Source organism: Bubalus kerabau, chromosome 10 (genome assembly GCF_029407905.1).
Source record: "Bubalus kerabau isolate K-KA32 ecotype Philippines breed swamp buffalo chromosome 10, PCC_UOA_SB_1v2, whole genome shotgun sequence".
Classification (NCBI taxonomy): domain Eukaryota; kingdom Metazoa; phylum Chordata; class Mammalia; order Artiodactyla; family Bovidae; genus Bubalus; species Bubalus kerabau.
Genome location: NC_073633.1, coordinates 59,480,331 through 59,498,918, shown reverse-complemented (window position 1 = coordinate 59,498,918; position 18,588 = coordinate 59,480,331). Strand labels below are relative to the sequence as shown.

Genomic DNA, 18,588 nt, shown 5'->3' with positions numbered 1-18,588 from the left:
TCCCATGTTCCAGGTAAGAAGAGCGAGGGCAAGAAAGCCTGGAGAGATGGCAGATGAGTGAGCTCCCCACTACCTTTCTGATACTTCCCAGCTGTCTTGCAGACACGTGGGCATCTCGTGCGACACAGAGTAAACCCAGGCTCCAGCCTATCTGGAAAAAATGCTGCTACTGAACTACACATCTGGCCCTGTTCACCCGCCCTGAGAGTCTGGATGGAAACAGCCGGTTCCCTGGAGAGGGAGGGGATACTGGGAACCCTGGCATCTGGAGGAACCAAGTGGTTCCAGAGAAGACAGTACTTAACACTCATCAGACACCCTGTTCTCTCCATTAGCTTTTTCGTAAATGTCAGACCAGCTTCTTATTTGGAAAATATGGTTCCTCTGTGGAACACAGTAGAAACTCAACAGATCCTTGCTAAATGGATTGTTCCAAAAGGGAATTTGGAGACCATCTGCCCATTCAGTGCTATTAACTCTCCTCTCCCTCCTAAGCTCTCCTTCATCCCCCCTCCCCCCCAATCCAACATGCAGCATCCAACACCCCCACCCCTCTCCAATTCCATGAATGTCTCTAAGAAACTGTTTTCAGAGGCAGATAATTTTCGGTAAGTGCTTATCATTAAAACTATGCCTGGCACTTCACTGGTGGTCCAGTGGTTAAGAATCTGCCTTCCAATGCAGGGAACTTAGGTTCCATTCTTGGTGCAGCAACTAAGCCCCCCTGCTACAACTACAGAGAAGCCCATGTGCCACGATGAGGGTCCCACATGCCACACCTGAGACCCAATGCAGTCAAATAAAAAATATTTAAAAAATTATTCCCGTTGTCCAATCGTGTTGGTCATCTAACAATTGCACTACTGGTCTTAATTCTGACCTCTTGGGCAATACAGGGCCTGTTCTCTCAAGCTTCCATGGTTCCTCCTCTTCAAGTTAAAATTCCTTGGTTAATCTCATTATTTAACAAGGCCACCCTTCTCTGGTCACATTGCAACCTAGAACTCCACCCAGCCTCTAGGCAAATCGGATGCTGACCTGCAAGGTTCAATTTTCTCGTTTAGGACCCGGAACAGCCAGGCCATGCACTCCTACCTCTGGACTCATGTTGAAAAAAACCAACCTGTAAAGCCAATTCTCTACTGTTTGCAACTGAACACTTTTCCAAATGGATATAAGTACTTGCTTTGTATCCAGCCCTGTGCTGGCTACTGTACTAATGCTGCTGCTGCTGCTGCTGCTGCTAAGTCACTTCAGTCGTGTCTGACTCTGTGAGACCCCATGGACGGCAGCCCACCAGGCTCCCCTGTCCCTGGGATTCTCCAGGCAAGAACACTGGAGTGGGTTGCCATTTCCTTCTCCAACGCATAAAAGTGAAAAGTTAAAGTGAAGTCGCTCAGTTGTGTCCGACTCTTAGAGACCCCATGGACTGCAGCCTACCAGGCTCCTCCGTCCATAGGATTTTCCAGGCAAGAGTACTGGAGTGGGGTGCCATTGCCTTCTCCATACTAATGCTATCTCCAGTCACTGGGAAAATTTACTAACCACCTCTGCCTCAGTGTTCTCATCTGTAAAATGAGGGATCTGGACTGGATTATCTCTGTGGTCCTACCCTATCTGATGTCAGTTCTGTTGGCCTCATGACCAGTAGTCCTCAATGCTTACACTGGACTCTTAAAACAGTGCTGGCATTTTTATTCAGTAATTTACAGTCACAACTGTATTTAATTTGCATTTTAATATTTTCCTTCCTGAAAATATTTTTCATAATTGCTCTTTGGGGTCAGGGTAGAGAGAGAGAAAGAGGGAAAAAAAAGTTTTGCAGAATCTGTTCCTGCTGAGTTGGAGAATTCTTAACATTCTAAATCCTCTCTCTCCTTCTCTTTTTTGTCATCTATACCTCAGGCCAGTACAGGAACAAGCACCCTCAACACCAGCCTTCATCACTTGGTGCAGAGAGCACTGGGAGGTGTGTAATGTGGGCTCTTGTCCACTGGCCACCAAGCCCGAGGGAGACAGACTACGCAGAGCATTTGACATCTAATAAGCCTAATACAGAATTGATTAGTAAGTTTTGCTAGAACTTCTCTAGGTCTCTGTGTATTCAGCTGTATGGGGCAGGGCAGGTAGGGGGGTGGTGGTAATGACACCTGTCTAGCCTGCCCTGTGTGGATGCTCTGAGGAGTTAATCACGATTTTGAACACTGAAGAGGCTGCTTGTGTCAGGGTCATTTTTAAGATTATGACAGCTACTCTTTCCACATGATGATAATTTTTATGACCAGGATAATCAGCATTATTTGCTATTCAGAGCTATTAGATGTGGCACATTGTATTTACCTAAATATTTCCACATGCTCTGAACATACATTTATTTGAACAAAGACTACTTTTATTGGGCTTCCCTGGCGGCTCAGCAGTAAAGAATCCGTCTGCGATCCAGGAGATGCAGAAGATTCAGGTTCGATCCTTGGATTGGGAAAATCCTCTGGAGAAGGAAATGGCAACCCGCTCCAGTATTCTTGATAGGAAAATCCCACAGACAGAGGAGCCTTGCAGGCTACAGTCCATCAGGTTGCAAAGAGTCGGACACAACTGAGCGATTGAGCACACAGGCACATACTACATTTATCAGACTGAAGAACAGACAGTTTTGAGCATCTAATCACTCTAGCACAAGAAGCATTTACTCTGTTCCTTAAGGATCTAATCCTATTCCTACAGGAGAAAAACATCTTTAAAATAAGTGGCAGTTGCCTGCCTATTAGACACATCACTAGTTTCTTTATTATTATTATTATTTTTAATATGGACCATTTTTTAAAGTTTTTATTGAATTTGTTACAATATTACTTCTGTTTTATGTTTTGGTTTTTTTTTTGTTTGTTTGTTTGTTTTTGGCCATGATGCATGTGGGATCTTAACTCCTCAACCAGGGATCAAACCTACACCCCCTGCACTGGAAGGCAAAGTCTTAACCACTGGACCACCGGGGAAGTCCCAGAGACATCGCTATTTCTGACTTTTACTTCAAAATTTCTGAAAACCAAGGGAAGGTTTCAGGCTAAGACTCTTAATTCTAGCCCAGCTTGTTGCTGCTGCATTGTCGAGTTCCTCGTGGGTAACGGAGGCAGGAATACTCTAGTGGCTGCCACCACATGGGGATAATCATCAAGAGCCAAAAATATTTTAATTGCCTTGTAACCTCTCCTTAGCTGTGAAACAAGGTGGCCTTTATAGCTACCCCCTGGAGAGACTAAACAAGGGGGCCAGAACTGTTTTGAATGGAAAGCTATAAAGTCCAAGCATTTAAAAGGAGTGTTACTCTGTAATCACCGTGGCTATTTATAGAGCTGGCCTCCAGGCTTACTGCCACACAGAGAACGCTTCTCTGAGACTGCACTTACCATCTGACCTTGCTGAGGTTGAAGGTAATGTCCTAGACGGACCTGCAGTAGGAAGAAGCCTGGGTGGGCCCTGTGATGTTGCAGTCACTCACCAAGGTTGCCCAGGAAGGGGACCAGGACTTGAACCCAGGTTGGAGACTTGTGCTGCACCAAGCCCTGTGAGGAGGAAGGTGAGTCCTACCATCTCTCCCCTGTCTATACACACAACTCTTGGAAGCTGCAATCTGTTCCCTGGAGGAGGGTGGGGGGGGGCGGTGGAGTTTAAAAAGTTTAAATGAGAGGTTCTCTTCTAATGAAGTTGAGCAGCTCTAGATTTAACATTTAGGGAATGCCCAGTGGACAGCTGGTTTCCTGCTCACTCACTTGCTGGTTGACAAGCCTCTCCCATTCACACAATTTAAGTCTCCTTCTTAAACAAGAACAGAAATACAAGGATTGCCAGATAGTTGGCTCAAATTACAACATGAACAAAAGAGCCAAACAAATAGAGAAACTGGTTCCAGAGGAAACAAAAGTAATTCAGGGAACAGAAGAGAACTTGGGGGGGGGGTGGAAATCTGTAAATAATATCCTCAGAAAAATGTGAGAAGAAACCATGCCTTAAAAGCAAGGATAGGATGCTATTTTAAAAGGAATAAAACAAGAAAGAGATCTTGGAAATTAAAATATGATTGTGGAAATAGATATTCAATAGAGATTATAGAAATAAAAAGAACTCTCCCAGAAAGATGAAGCCAACAACATGAAGACACAAAAATAAGACACAAGGACATTAAGATGCAAAAATAAGGGGGAAAGACAACCAATTAAGGTCCAAATTGTCTTCTGAGTCTCTGAAAGAACAAACTGAGAACACAGAAGGGGGCAAATTATGAAATGAAGAACATAAGAAAAATGTTTAAGCCTGAATGATGTTACCATGTAAATGTACATTGTAATTAAAATGGTCCACTGAGTGCCTGGTACAATAAGCTTAAAAAATAGATTCAGATCTAGATATAACATTAAAGTGCACCATAATGAGAATGAAAAAGATGCTGAATGCTTCAGGGGCAAATAAAATAGAACATCAACAAAAGCACAAAAATCAGAATGACAATATTAGCAATAAATACAAGAAGACAGTGGAACAAAGATCTTAAAATCCTGAGGGAAAAAAAATGATCAACTTCTATATACTCAAAAAAACCATCATTTGAATACAAGGGTAAAAACCACAGTATTTTCAGACATGCAAGGACTCAAGAAATTTATTTCACACAATCTCTTTCTAAGAAATTTACTAAGACAGGCTCTCAAAAAAGGAGGTAGTAAACTGAGGTAAAAATAAGACATAGAAGGTACTGGAGCCAGTCTAGGAGAGGAGTCAAGGGATCCCAGAGATTTCTAGAGCAAGCATTTCCAACCTGAGCAGGAAGCCAGAAATCCCTGAAAAGAGGTCTCCAGGGAAAATGGAGACTTAATACTTAAGCTAGGAAGAGCTTGGAAATAATTGGGAATATGATAAAGACAACTAATGGAACAGAAAAGAAAGCTACGGAGAAATTCCAGGAACAACAGAAAGCTGCACGAAAAGAAGTTCAATTATGATGCATACACTGTGTGACTCAGCAGTGAACAGTATTTACCTGGTCATAATAATATAATTGTTGCATACTGGTTTTCACTTACTGGACTTAACAGGCAGTTCAAAGAAGACTAAGTTATGGTTAACTGTTAGGAAATGACAAAATACAAAACTAAAAGTTAGGTGAACTGGGTTTGGAGAAAGGAAAAGAGGAAGCCAAGCTGGAGAAAAAAGCAGGGATGTTGATGGGAAGCCAAGATGGAACAGATAAAAGATATTATTGTATTTAAAGGTTTAAGTATGGCTGCCCTAGTCTGTCTGGCTCCTATAACAAAATACCATAGACTGAGTGGCTTATGTACAGCAGAAATTTACTGCTCACAGTTCTGGAAGATACATGTCTCAGATCAGGGTGCCATCCTAGTCGGGTGAGAGCCCTCTTCCAGGTTTGGACTTCTCCTTGTATCCTCATGTGATAGGGCAAGGGAGCTCTGTGGGATAGTTTTTAATAAGAGCAAATTCTATTCATGAGGTCTCCACTCTCATGACCTAATCACCTCCCAAAGAACCCACCTATTAACACCATCATCTCTGGTTAGGATTTCAACATGTGAATTGGGCGGGGCACAGACATTCGGGCCATAGCGATGGGTCAACAGAGAAACTGAAAATTGGAATATAACTATTCCTAGGATTTTATAGTGGTGGGAGCTATATCACTTATTAAATGAGCTATATCATTTATTATAGCAGGAACTAGGTGAAGTGTAAAATTGGTAAATCAAGGAATACAAGCAGAAATGCTCTTTATACATATCATGAGAAATAACTAAAACTTTGGGGGTAAGATTGAGGATAAACATTTCAAACTACATCATTTTCCTTAAATATTTTGAAATAATTTTAAACTTAGTTGTAAAAAATAGTACAAATATTTTGCATATACTTTTAATCTGGCCATTTTATCACCGTGGCACATGATCAAAACCAGCAAGTTAACACTGATATGATGCTATTAACTAAAATAGAGACCTTATCTGAATTTCACCAGTTTTTCCACTTTTGTCCTTTTTCTTTCTGTCCTAGGAACCCATCCAGGATCCCATAATTCATTTATTAGTCATGCACCCTTGGTTTCTGCCAATCTGTGACAGTTCTCAGTCTTGCCTGGTCTTTCATGACTTTGACTTTTAAAGGGTTATTTTGTAGTGTTTTGCAGGGGTTTGTGTGATGTTTTCTCATTATATTAGGTTGAAGCTATGCATTTGAGGATCATGAGTGATACTGTGCCCCTCTCACTACCTTGAATCAGAGGTACCTGATATCAACATGACTTATCAATTGGTGATGTTAACCCTGGTGATGTTAAGGTGGTGTATGCAGGGCCTCTCCAAAATTTACTATTTTCCTCTTGGTAACTACTCTCTCCAAGGAAATACTTTTAAGAATATGCAAATGTCCATTTCTCTTTAAACTCCAGAATCGACTAGTGTGAGCCTTGCCTGCAACAATTATTACTATAATGTTTACCTAACCAAGTTTTTATTTTCTAAGTCCTCTCACATTAATTCATTGGAATTCTTTTGTGAGGAAGAGCTGTCCCTTGCTGCCACTGTTTTACTTACTCAATTATTTTTATCAGTACAGACTCATGGATATTTTTTCTATAGATTGTAATACAATACTATCGGTTTCTTGTTCAATTTGTTCCACTCTTACTGTTGAGAGACCCATGAGGTTGGCTCCTTGGTTCTTCTGATGTTTTGAGAATTTATTTTCTGTAACTGCAAGATGGTCCAGGCTCATTTTTTAATTTTCCCTGCCCTAACCCTGGATTCAACTTTTTCTCTAAGGAACCTTGGTTCTTTTTAGTAGAGAAGGATGGCTCTATCTATATTTATATATATTACAAACGATGATTCATTAGAATTCCTCCAAATTTAACCCACTCACTCCTTTAGAGCCTCTTCTAGCCTTGATAAATGTGGCTTTCAGTATTTACAATATATTTACTTATTTGTTCAATCCTGAATATATACCTACAGTAGTTTCAGAATTGCTAACTCATTCCACTGTGAAAAAAACTTAAAAACCAGAGTACAAAGTTTGTATATAGTTTGTCTTTAACCTTATTATATCCAACCACAATATTGTTCTACAAAGTCATTTAAGTTATTCCTTTTCTCCCTTACTCTCCTCAGTGGAGTTGTGTTATTTTTACCTCAGTCAGGTTTGGTTTTTACCGTCTGAATGCCACATTGTGTTCCCCCACATCTTAATTGATTTTTAAATGTTTATTTTGGGGTGGTATGTGAAACATTACAACAGTTCTGAGTTAGAGCTCCAAAAAAAGATCCATTCAGGAACTTCCCTGAATGTGGCTAAGACTCTACACTCCCAATGCAGGAGCCCAGGTTTGATCCCTGGTCACGGAACTAGATCCCACATGCCACAACTAAGAGTTCACATGCTGCCAACTACAACTAAAGATCCCCATGCTACAATTAAGACCTGACACAGCCAAATAAAGTAAATATATATATATATATATATTAAAAAGGTCTATTCAGAGAAGTACGCTCTCTCCTTATTCCCATGACCCCAATCCAGTTCCTCCCTTCTTTCAACCCTTTTCCCACCTACAGCCTGTCAGTTCAGTTCAGTTCAGTCGCTCAGTCGTGTCCGACCCTTTGCGACCCCATGAATCGCAGCACGCCAGGCCTCTCTGTCCATCACCAACTCCCAGAGTTCACTCAGACTCACGTCCATCGAGTCAGTGATGCCATCCAGCCATCTCATCCTCTGTCGTCCCCTTCTCCTCCTGCCCCCAATCCCTCCCAGCATCAGAGTCTTTTCCAATGAGTCAACTCTTCACATGAGGTGGCCAAAGTACTGGAGTTTCAGCTTTAGCATCATTCCTTCCAAAGAAGTCCCAGGGCTTATTTCCTTCACAATGGACTGGTTGGATCTCCTTCTGTAGGGAACTGTAATTCCTAAGGCTGCCATGCAAAGTGCCATGAACCGACTGGTTTAATACAATAAAAAGTTATCTTTTCAGTTCTGGAGGCTCTGAGTCCAAAATGGAGATTATAGCAGGGGCAAACTCCCTCTGAATACCTTTTGTTGTTTCCTAGCCTCTGATGGTCTGCTGGTGATTCTTGGTGCTCCTTAGCTCATAGACACATTACCCTTATCAATGCTCCAGATGCTTATCATCTCCACAGGCTGCTTTCTCTTTGTTTCTCTCTTCACATGGTCATCATCTTAGAAGGACACCAGTCACACTGGATTAGGGGCCCACCTTGCTCCAGCATGACCCCATCTTAACTAGTTATATCTGGGAGGACCTTGTTTCCAAATATCACATTCTGAGGTCCTAGGAGTTAGGACTTAGACTTATCTTTTCAGGAGTGGGAGTCCAGGGAATCACAACTGAACTTGTAACAGTAACCTATCTCCTCAATTTTTGGTTTCTCCTCAGACGTTGTATGAAAGAACAAATATTTATATATTTTCCCTATCTCCCTTCTTTCTCACATGCAGGATAACATACTAAAAATGCTCTTGGGCATGTTATTTTTTTCACTTAACAGTATAGCCTGGAAATCATACCAGTTTCATAGAGATCTTCCTCATTCTTTTCTAGAGTGCTTAGTATTTTCATTTTCTAGATGAATCATAGCTGATTCAATTCATCTTTAAAATGAGCATTTAGATGTGTAATTACCAGGAGTGTTGCAATGAGTAACCTTGTGCATATATATTCTCATATTGTTAGAAGTGTATCTGCAAGATGTATTCCTAAAAGTGGTGTTGCTGGGTCAAACTCCTTGTGTAGTTTTGTTAGATTATTGCCTAATTCTCTCTGCAGTTTGGATTTCCACCAGTAATGTGTGAGAATGCCTGTTTCCCACAGCCCACAGAACGTATCATACTTTTTGATATTTTGCCAATATGATGGATTAAAACTGTATCTCTGTGTTGCTTAATTTGCATTTCTGAGTGAGTTTGAACATTTTTTCATATATTTGAAAAATATCTTTACCATTTTTTCTATTGATTGTTGGATCATTTGTCCCTTTTAAAAGCACCCTTTCTGAGATAAATTCATATAGAATAGAATTTACCCTCTATGTGTACAATTCAATGGTTTTAGTATATTAAGGGACTTTTGTAACCATTAACATAGTCTAAGTTTGGAATGTTTTTATCACCCCCAAAAGAAACCTTGCATCCACTCTTATTCTTCGCCATCCCCAGCCCTAGGCATCCACTAACCAACTTCAGTCTCGGGATTTGCCTATAGTAGACAGTTCATATAAATGGAATCATACAATAATGGTCTTTTGTGACTTGCTTCTTTCACTTAGCATAATGTTTTCAAGGTTTATCAGTTATAGAAGATATCAATATCTCATTTTTATTGAATGATACTCCACAACATTTTGTTTGTCCATCCATTACATGGACATTTGGGCTTTTTTCACTTTTTGGCTTTTGTAAATAGTGTCCTTTAATAAAATGTCCATCTTCACCCCATGATTTGAGATGCCATCTTTAATGTCTAACATTCCATATGTTTTTGGATCTATTTCTAGGCATTCTATTTTACTGGTCAATGTATCTTTTCATGTGGTACTACTACACTTTTAATCATACAGGATTTTAGAGTATACTTTAATATCCGGTAGGGTAAGTCATCTCTAGTTGTTGGTATTTTTCAAGTGTTTTCCTGGCTATTGATGCCTTTGTTTTTTCACGTGAACTTCATTATCAACTTGCCTAAAAAAGCTTGTCAGTATGCATTAGCTTTTTAAATTAACCTAGGAAAAAATGACATCTTTATAATGTTGTATCATCCTATGCAAAAACAGGGAGGTGTCTGTTTAAGAATACTTTTGTGTCTGTCAGGAGTGTCAAATTCTATTTTAAAAATCACTTTTCAATTACTGTAGGGGCTATATTGAGTTTTTAGCAATCTGATAACATGCAAAATAGAAATATGTCATATTCTCTGCAGAAAAAAGACCAATATCTTAAATGCTAATATGACATTATAAAAGCCAGTAGCCCGATCGACTAATGTCCTTGAAATTTTATCAATGTCAGCTGTAGAGGAAAGCTCTGGGCAGCCAGGAAATGCCAGAAATACAAGGTTATTTTCTTTCTTGGCTCTTCCTCTCAGAGCTCTGCAGGGAGCAAGATCTTTCCCACCCAAACCATAAAATTTCTTGGGAAACATAAACAGCGTCTATCTCTTGAAGAGAGGGAGGCTGGTATAACCAATGGAGTCAACAATCTGAGGCAAAAATTTGCTGAACAGAGTGGAGGAGAGAAAGAAGTGTGTAGGGATATGCAGGCAGGACAGCAAAGCCCTCATAATAGATCAGGCACAGTATATACTGAGGCAAATTTATACATATCCATCTACCCTTTATATCCTCATGCACAAACATACCCACAGAGGACACAGAATGACAGAAGAATTGATCAAGACACAAAACAAAGGTCTGAGAGGGACAGAACAGAGACCCTGACTCTGCCACTGTGGCCACAGGATGATTAACAAAGCCCCTGTGAATCAAGTGTCATGTTCTAAATCTGAAGCACCTTGACACATTAATTTCTAATTAACAGTATGTTTTACTATTTAGGAAATTTTGTCTATCACTGACATGTTGTTTGGAGAATACTGTTCACTACAAGTTCCACTTTAAGAACCTTACCTGAACAAATGCAGAGCTCCTCCTGCCCTAATCCCTGGCTCAGGGTTGACCCCCATCCTATCTGGAGGGAGGAGGGTGCTGGCTGGATGACTGACAACCTAGTGGAGGGGGTACCTCCGCAGCTCACCTGACTCAGGCCTAGTGAGATTCAGGTGAGCTCATGAGTCCTGGATACAAGGGTCTGAGGTTGTGTGAAGCTGGGGTCAGGAGACCACCCAACGTGGCCGACCTCACTTCTAGATCTGGGTCTGCTCCTAATTTACTCTGGAAGGAAAGCAAACCGTTGCCCTGTCGTGTTTTATCTTTCTGGTCTGTCAAGTGAACAGAATGACACATACCCTGCCTACTTTACTAGCGTTGAATCAAAACAGACAATGAACATGGAAATACATTAAAGAGAAAAAGTGCTGTCTGAATGGAAGGGCCTCCCTAGACTGCTCCAATGAACTGTTCCAGAACTTTTCAGTGTCCTAATTAGGAAGTGAGGAAACAATTAGATAATTTTCAGACATGTTTGTCATGGATGAAAAGATATCCACTCACTTAGTGGCTGAGTCACTATTTTAACCACGTCTGTATGTACCTTAAATCATTTTTAAAGGGCTGAGGAATCTGTGCCCCACTGCTAAAAAGACTTCCAAGCCCCATAACCCGACAGACAGTTCTGGGAATGAGGCCATCCCCGCACCGCTGGCAGGGGACGCGGAGGAAATGCAGAAAGAGGTTAAGTCAAACAGGAAAAGTTATTGTCACTCTGGAAAAGATTCTCTAGACACTCGGAGAAGCAGTGTCTGTTATATTTAACTAGGAACCAATATAATTAAAGAAAACCCAACATTTAAGTCTGTCCCTTTTGGAGTGAGCATATTTGTTCTCTGAGTTCATGCCCATGAATAGTAAGCATCTTTTGAGTAACTTAATACTTGGAAGCATTCTGCAGCGCAGCGATTTGTGAAATGTTTCTCTAACGCAGGAGTTCTGAGCTCGATCTCATGCAGATGAAATGACTCAAGTAGCGACCCTATTACAGCTGACAACACGGCCACCCACCCCGGGGGGCTCCGCACCCCCACACTCGCCTCGCCCCCGTTTCTCCTGGACTCGGATTGATTTCAGGCTAACAGCCCAAGGGAACAGGAGAGACTGTGAATACCGGTCTTTTCCAACCCCAGCCTCCCATTTCAGAGCTTTTCCACTCAGGGAAGGCGTGCCATTTCCCAACCTCCATCATTACTGAACAGGCCTCACCTTAGTCCCCTATACTTCGCTACGAACTCATTTGGGTGAGGAAATATTTGTCCTTTGTATTGTAATTCAATTCTTTTAAGTACAGAAGTGAAAGGTCTTATTTGCTGTTAAAATAATTTCAGGCATCAGCAAACAGGTGTGTGGGGGGCTGCGTGGGGGGGGGGGTGTTGGAGGGCTCATCCAATTGCCTTGACTCCCACCCTGAGGAAGGTCAGTCCCAAGGGAACTAAATTTACTCACTTGGGGTACTGCGGGCTCACTCAAGTCACGAGGTAAAAGGGGAGAGGAGGGGCTTTCTTCCTCCAGGACTGCTATCTTATCTGCTCTTCGTCCAAATCACCTGGTGATCACGGCGCCTGCTCTCGGGCCCCTCGTCCTCGGCCAGGCCCTCCTTCCTCTCCGGCGTCTTCCCTTGGTTGGAGAGCGCATGCTCACTACTCCTTGCCCTTCTGGCCCACCTGGCTCTTCTCATTAGGAGAGGGGGGGGGTGTGTGTGTGTGGGGGGGGGGGGTCTCACCCACCCTCGCGAGATTTCAGGTGGCTCCCATCAGCGACGTTACCCCCAGGTGCAGGGCTCCAGGGAAGAGGACCATAAAGGGCCTCAGAGGGAAGCGAGCAAAGACTAATGTGGCCTGACTGAGGGACAACTGGGACTCACGTCACCAATATGCATTAGGTTCTTGCCTGCCGGGAGGAGGAAGATCAACACCAAGTACAAAAACTGTTGGCAATAATTACAGGTCTTGGAATACCTAACAAAAAGTGAAGAAAAACCTAAAAATTTGGTTTTGGCTAGATATACACTACCGATTGGGGCTTCTCTTGTGGCTCAGCTGGTAAAGAATCCTCCTTCAACGCGGGAGACCTGGGTTCGATCCCTGGGGTTGGGAAGATCCCCGGGAGAAGGGAAAGACTACCCACTCCAGTATTCTGGCCTAGAGAATTCCACGGACTGTGTAGTCCATGGGGTCGCAAAGAGTCGGACACGACGGAGCGACTTTCACTTTCACACTACGGATTGTATTGTTTATAATCTTCCCCCAATCACTACTTATTCCATTAAACACAAAGTATAATAAAAATTAACTTATCAGAAGTGATGTTTGACAAAGAAACTTACTCTTAGGGAAAAATTATAATCATATTAAACATCTGTATGGTTAATTTTGCTTGGATGACACCAGTGGCCAGTGTTTTTTCTTGGTATAACCTAAAATATAATAAACTGATGTTTTAAATACAACATGTATAGTATTAGCTGTAGACTTTTCCTCTGCTTTGTTAGCTTATGTTAGCCCAATAAAATCTGACAATGGAATTTTTTAAAAGTAATGTTTGAGTTCCCTGGGTTACCTATAGCAAATTTCCACTGGCTATCTATTTTACATATTTTAGTATATATACTTTGATGCTACTCTCGCCCTTCATCTCTCCCTCTCCTTCCTCTCCCCTGCACTTGTCCACAAATCTGTTCTCCTTGAGGGGTGGGATGGGAGGGAGGTTCAAGAGGGAGGTGACATATGTACACCTATGGCTAATTCATGTTGATGTATGACAAAAATCAAACCAATATTGTAAAGCAATCATCAATTAAAAGTGAATGTAATTTTTTAAAAAGTGATGTTTGATCATTTGTACCAGCTTTCTTAGTTCGCTGCACATGTAATATGATCCCCTCACAGGCTCCCAATTATTTGCTGATAACCTCCAAATCTTTACCCACCTTTAGATCCACAAGTGCCTACCAGCAGCCGCCCCTCTGATGTCACCACATGGAAAGTCAATGTGGTAGACCAGTGGGGGCACCGGCACCCATTCAAGTGTAAGAGTAGGTGTCAGCGTACTGACAGGATCCTTCCTGCCCAACAACAGCACCACCTCACTCCATACACCTGAAGCCTTGGTACTATCTCTCATCTGCATCTGTGAACTGCTATCCACATTAGCACTGGACCCCAGGCTTGCTACCCTTAAAAAGGCAGAGCTAGCTTTCTAAAGTTCATACTAGAGCATACATAATTTACATGTAACTTCTGAATAGCTTCCTCTGTGTTAATCAACTTCTTTAGCATCAAACAAAAGTCCTTTCACAAACCCCTACTTTTTCTCCAGCGCAGTATCGTCTCTGTTGTTTTATCCGCTAGGAGTAACTAATTATCTCCGGCGAGTCTCTTTACTTCACTCTTTCTTTTTCACAGGCCACACGCACTGCTGAAAATGAGAGAGCTGGTTCCAGTTCAAAGCCTTTCACCGACCTGAGCGCTCAGCCAGAAGTTCTGCATCTGCAGCCTATTAGCTCTCCCGATAGCATTTTGTTATTCTCCTTGCAGCAGGAAAAACAAACAGCTGTCCCTCCCACAGTCTCTGCCTTCCTCTCAGGGTCGAAGAGGCTCTCCCCCAGGTGACCCCCTGCGACCCCATGGAGTTCCTTCCTCTGCAGTGGCCTTGTCCTCCCAGTTGTCTAGTCTGGTCACCACCCTCCCGTTTCTGGCAGTTTCTGATAAACTACCTCATTCCCCATCCCCCTCTCCCTGTTCTGTCACGCTTTTCCCAGGTCCTAGACCCAGCGCTTCACAATGGATGCCGGTTGCCAGTGATTTCCACGTTTGCTTTCTCCCACAGCATGTAGGACATTCATTGTGGGCCACTTTCAGCATCACTGTCAGGGGGCAGCTTCAGCTTCAGGGAGGAGGTTGCAGGTGTGATTTGGGGCTTTGGCTTCTCTCCCTGTAATCTGCATTGGATCTCTCCCAAGCCATCCCCAGCAGACAGAATCAATGTGGAGACTGTGTTCACAATGCAGATACAGCTCCCCTTTCAACCAGACTGCCATCCTTAAGCTCCTAACTGGCACAGACTGGCGATCTGGAATGCTGCTTAGTTTTTGGCATTGGGCTCTCTTGGAGGAATTTATTCCAAGACTAGAGTTGCCTATAGGAAGTAAGCTAATTTATCACCTCCCTGGGTGAGCCACTCTTAGCTGCTTCTTTATTCCTTTTTGTGATGTCGAAGCATGACCCAGGCCCATTGATTCCAGTGGTGTCCGATATGTAGCACCAGCCCTTTGTGGCTAAGTGAAATATGGTTGTTGTTAATTGAGATGTGCTGCAAGCATAAAATACACACTGTATATTGAAGACTTAGTATCAGATGATAAAAAACATTGTTAATTACATGTTGAAATGTTAATATTTTAGATATACTTCATTAAAATATCTTACTACTGTCAAATTCACTTACCTCTTTTTACTTTTTAAAATGTGCTACTAGAAAATTTAAAATTATATGTCACCTGCATCATATTTATTTCTTAAAAAAATTTTTAATTGAAGTATAATTGCTTTACCATGTTAAGTTTCTGCTGTATAATAATGTGAACTGTACTATATATCTATTGGACAATGCTGGACTAGACCTTGGCTCAGTCTTAAATGTCTTAATATACCTTCCAAAGGCTTGCAGTGTATGCTGTGTGTTCCCTTTTTTCCATCCCTGGCAATGCTTAAATGAGTGCTTAGATGTCTTGCTGATATACCCCAAATTTCTATCCACATTGTCCCCAGATGGCAGTGGGGAAAGTATGTAAACTGACTCACAGGGCAACCACAGATATTCAGAGCTCTAGTAGTGACTGAGTTAACAGAGCTTTCTTTTTTCCCTTCTCACACTTCTTTTGAAGAATAAAACACTGAATTCCTCATAGCTTAAAATCACACATCATCAACACTTATTCATAAGCATTACAGCATTACAACACAGAGAAATACTGAAAAAGCAAACGTACTTGGCTACTCAGTCTTCATCACTGAGACTCTGGTCATCCCACTAGAGCTATTTCATTGTCTTCAAGTCTAGAAGTTTATGCTACACTTTGGCCTAATGCCCAGTGATGTAGTATTAACCACATCACTGATCTGGATTCTGTTTTTAAGTATAGCATTCATGAAAATCCTGTTTGTTTAAACAGATTATCCTTAGCACACTGTGCTCATTACCTCTTACTAACTGGAGAGAATATACTTGAGTTTCTGATTTATAAAATATATATATTAAAGAAAAAACAACTCTCAGGCAGGTATGGGGTGTGCCTTGATAGTCATTATTCTTCATAAGAGAACTTAAATCAGAATCTGAACAATGAATTCAGATCAGCCTACAGCTGATCCTCAACAGCCTACAGTTATGGCTTTAACAACTGGTTAGCTTCCCAAGGAGAACACTCTGCTCCAGAGTTTTGTGCCTGCTCTTGGCCTTTCAGTCTCCGGGGCATCTGAAGGTTCCCCCACCCGTCTCCTCTCTGGAGACTGAGAGCCAGCAAATGATAACAGCTCTGGGCTGCAAACAGCTTTCTCTGCTTTTGGCTAGGGTTTCTCTGGTGGCTCAGATGTTAAAGAATCCACCTGCAATGCGGGAGACCTGTGTTCGATCCCTGCATTGGGAAGATTCCCTGGAGAAAGAAATGGCAACCCACTCCAGTATTCTGGCCTGGAGAAATTCATGGACAGAGGAGCCTGGCAGGTGGTCCATGGGGCCACAAAGAGTTGGACAGGACTGAGCAACTTTCACTTTCACTTGATATACACCCACGTGGCGCTAGTGGTCAAGAACCCACCTGCAGGAGACTTAAAGAGATGCAGGTTCTATCCCTGAATCAGGAATATCCCCTGGAGGAGGGCATGGCAACCCACTCCAGTATTCTTGCCTGGAGAATTCCATGGACAGAGGAGCCTGGTGGGCTACGGTCCATGGGGTTGCAAAAGTTGGACACGACTGAAGAGACTTAGCATGCACACACATACTATCCTGAACATAACTTCATTGGAAGGAATACCAATTCTTCAAACAAACAAAAAGATCAGCGATGGTCTGTTTATCTTTATATAATAAGGAAGCTTCTACGGATGCATATGTATGTGCTCAGCCTGTGTTTGTTTTTATGTATTATTTGTGTAAAAAGTACTATAAACCTATTACAATACAGTGTTTATATAGCTCATTGTGTTAGCTGGGTACCTAGGCTAACTTGTTGGACTTATGAACAAATTGTGAACTTACGAATGTGCTCTCAGAACAGAACTCGTTTGCATGTAGGGAACTTACTGTAGTCATATTTACCAAGTATTTATGTGTTGGGAAGTGAACATATTAAAAATGTATACAAAGTCCCTGTTCTCAAACTGCCTACATGTGTAGGAGAGAATTATGTAAACAAAGCAGAGCGAAAGAATACAATTCATGCTGCTGCTGCCGCTAAGTCGCTTCAGTCGTGTCTGACTGTGCGACCCCATAGACAGCAGCCTACCAGGCTCCTCCGTCTCTGGGATTCTCCAGGCAAGAACGCTGGAGTGGGTTGCCATTTCCTTCTCCAATGCATGAAAGTGAAAATGAAGTTGCTCAGTCATGTCTGACTCTTCGAGACCCCATGCACTGCAGCCTACCAGGTTCCTCCATCCATGAGAGTTTCCAGGCAAGCGTACTGGAGTGGGTTGCCATTGCCTTCTCCGGCAATTCATGCTCCTATGTACCAAATGCCAAGGCCACAGAATCCTTGTATTGGTCCAAAAGGAGGAGTGATTTTGCAAGTGGACATTAACAGTTGCAGAGAGACTTTCAGTGATTAGGGACTGGAGGGTGTCCTGGTTTGGGGGGAGAGGAGGGTGCCTGAGTGGGGTACAATGGAAGGTGGAACTCACGCATTAAGCTGGGGACAGACTGCATTTCATGCCAATGGGTTTGGGCTCCTTGCTTCTGCCTCTGGGGAGCTTTCAAAGGGTTTTTGGCACAGTAACCTGATCAGATTTGTCTACTAGAAAGGAAGCACAGGTGTGGGAGGGATGGATTGCATAGGATGGATAGCAGATGAAGAGACTGGGAGAACCCAAACAGGCGGCTGATTTAGTGGTAAGTTTTAATGCTCAAGAAAAATACACAGGAATCTACTGAAGCCCACTATTCAGAATGAGGTCCTGACATTCTAACATTTAGTTTGTGTGTGTTAGTTGCTCAGTTGTGTCCGACTCTTTGCGATCCCATCGACTATAGCCCACCAGGCTCTGTCTATGGGATTCCCCAGGCATGAATACTGGAGTGGGTTGCCATTTCATTCTCCAGGGAATCCTCCAGACCCAGGGATCAAACCCGGGTCTCCTGAACTGCAGGCAGATTCTTTACCACTACACCACCTGGGAAGCCCACAACACAGTTCAATATCCTTTATAACAGGAATGTGTCTGCCATGTTGGACAGCAAAGCAAAGACTTCCCGTACAGGGAGACATGGTGAGGGCTAGCTACTGCCTGAGCTGGTAAGCACTGGAAGGGTGGGAGCAGGAAGGAAAGGGGTCTGCACCCCATAGATTAAAACTACAGTCTTGATTTTAATAGAAACAGGGCTAGAACAATACATTCCCAGCACTGATAGGGGTTGGGGTGTTGGATTCCCTTCTATCTGGGAAACTTCCAGGTATCCAGAGGAAGGATGAAAAGACACTTAGTTCTGAATTAAAACCTGGAACTCCTTTTATCATAGAAACAATGTTATAAATGCATTATATGGCAGGCCTCTTGAATGAATTGTTCTTCAGGTGCTCAGTTAGGTCTGATTCTTTGCAACCCCATGGACTACAGCACACTAGGCTTCC

General features: G+C 42.4%; 1 long non-coding RNA gene across 2 annotated transcripts; it reads left to right on the top strand.

Annotated features, from left to right (window-relative positions):
• Positions 1-1,946: 1,946 nt before the first annotated feature.
• LOC129621434 (uncharacterized) lies at positions 1,947-14,494 on the top strand. Of its 2 annotated transcripts, XR_008699360.1 has the most exons (3): positions 1,947-2,067; positions 2,937-3,577; positions 14,147-14,494. It is a non-coding gene; the product is annotated as an uncharacterized LOC129621434 (long non-coding RNA). The 2 variants fall into 2 exon arrangements; XR_008699361.1 differs by lacking the exons at positions 1,947-2,067; positions 2,937-3,577 and adding an exon at positions 12,626-12,784.
• The last annotated feature ends 4,094 nt before the right edge of the window (positions 14,495-18,588 follow it).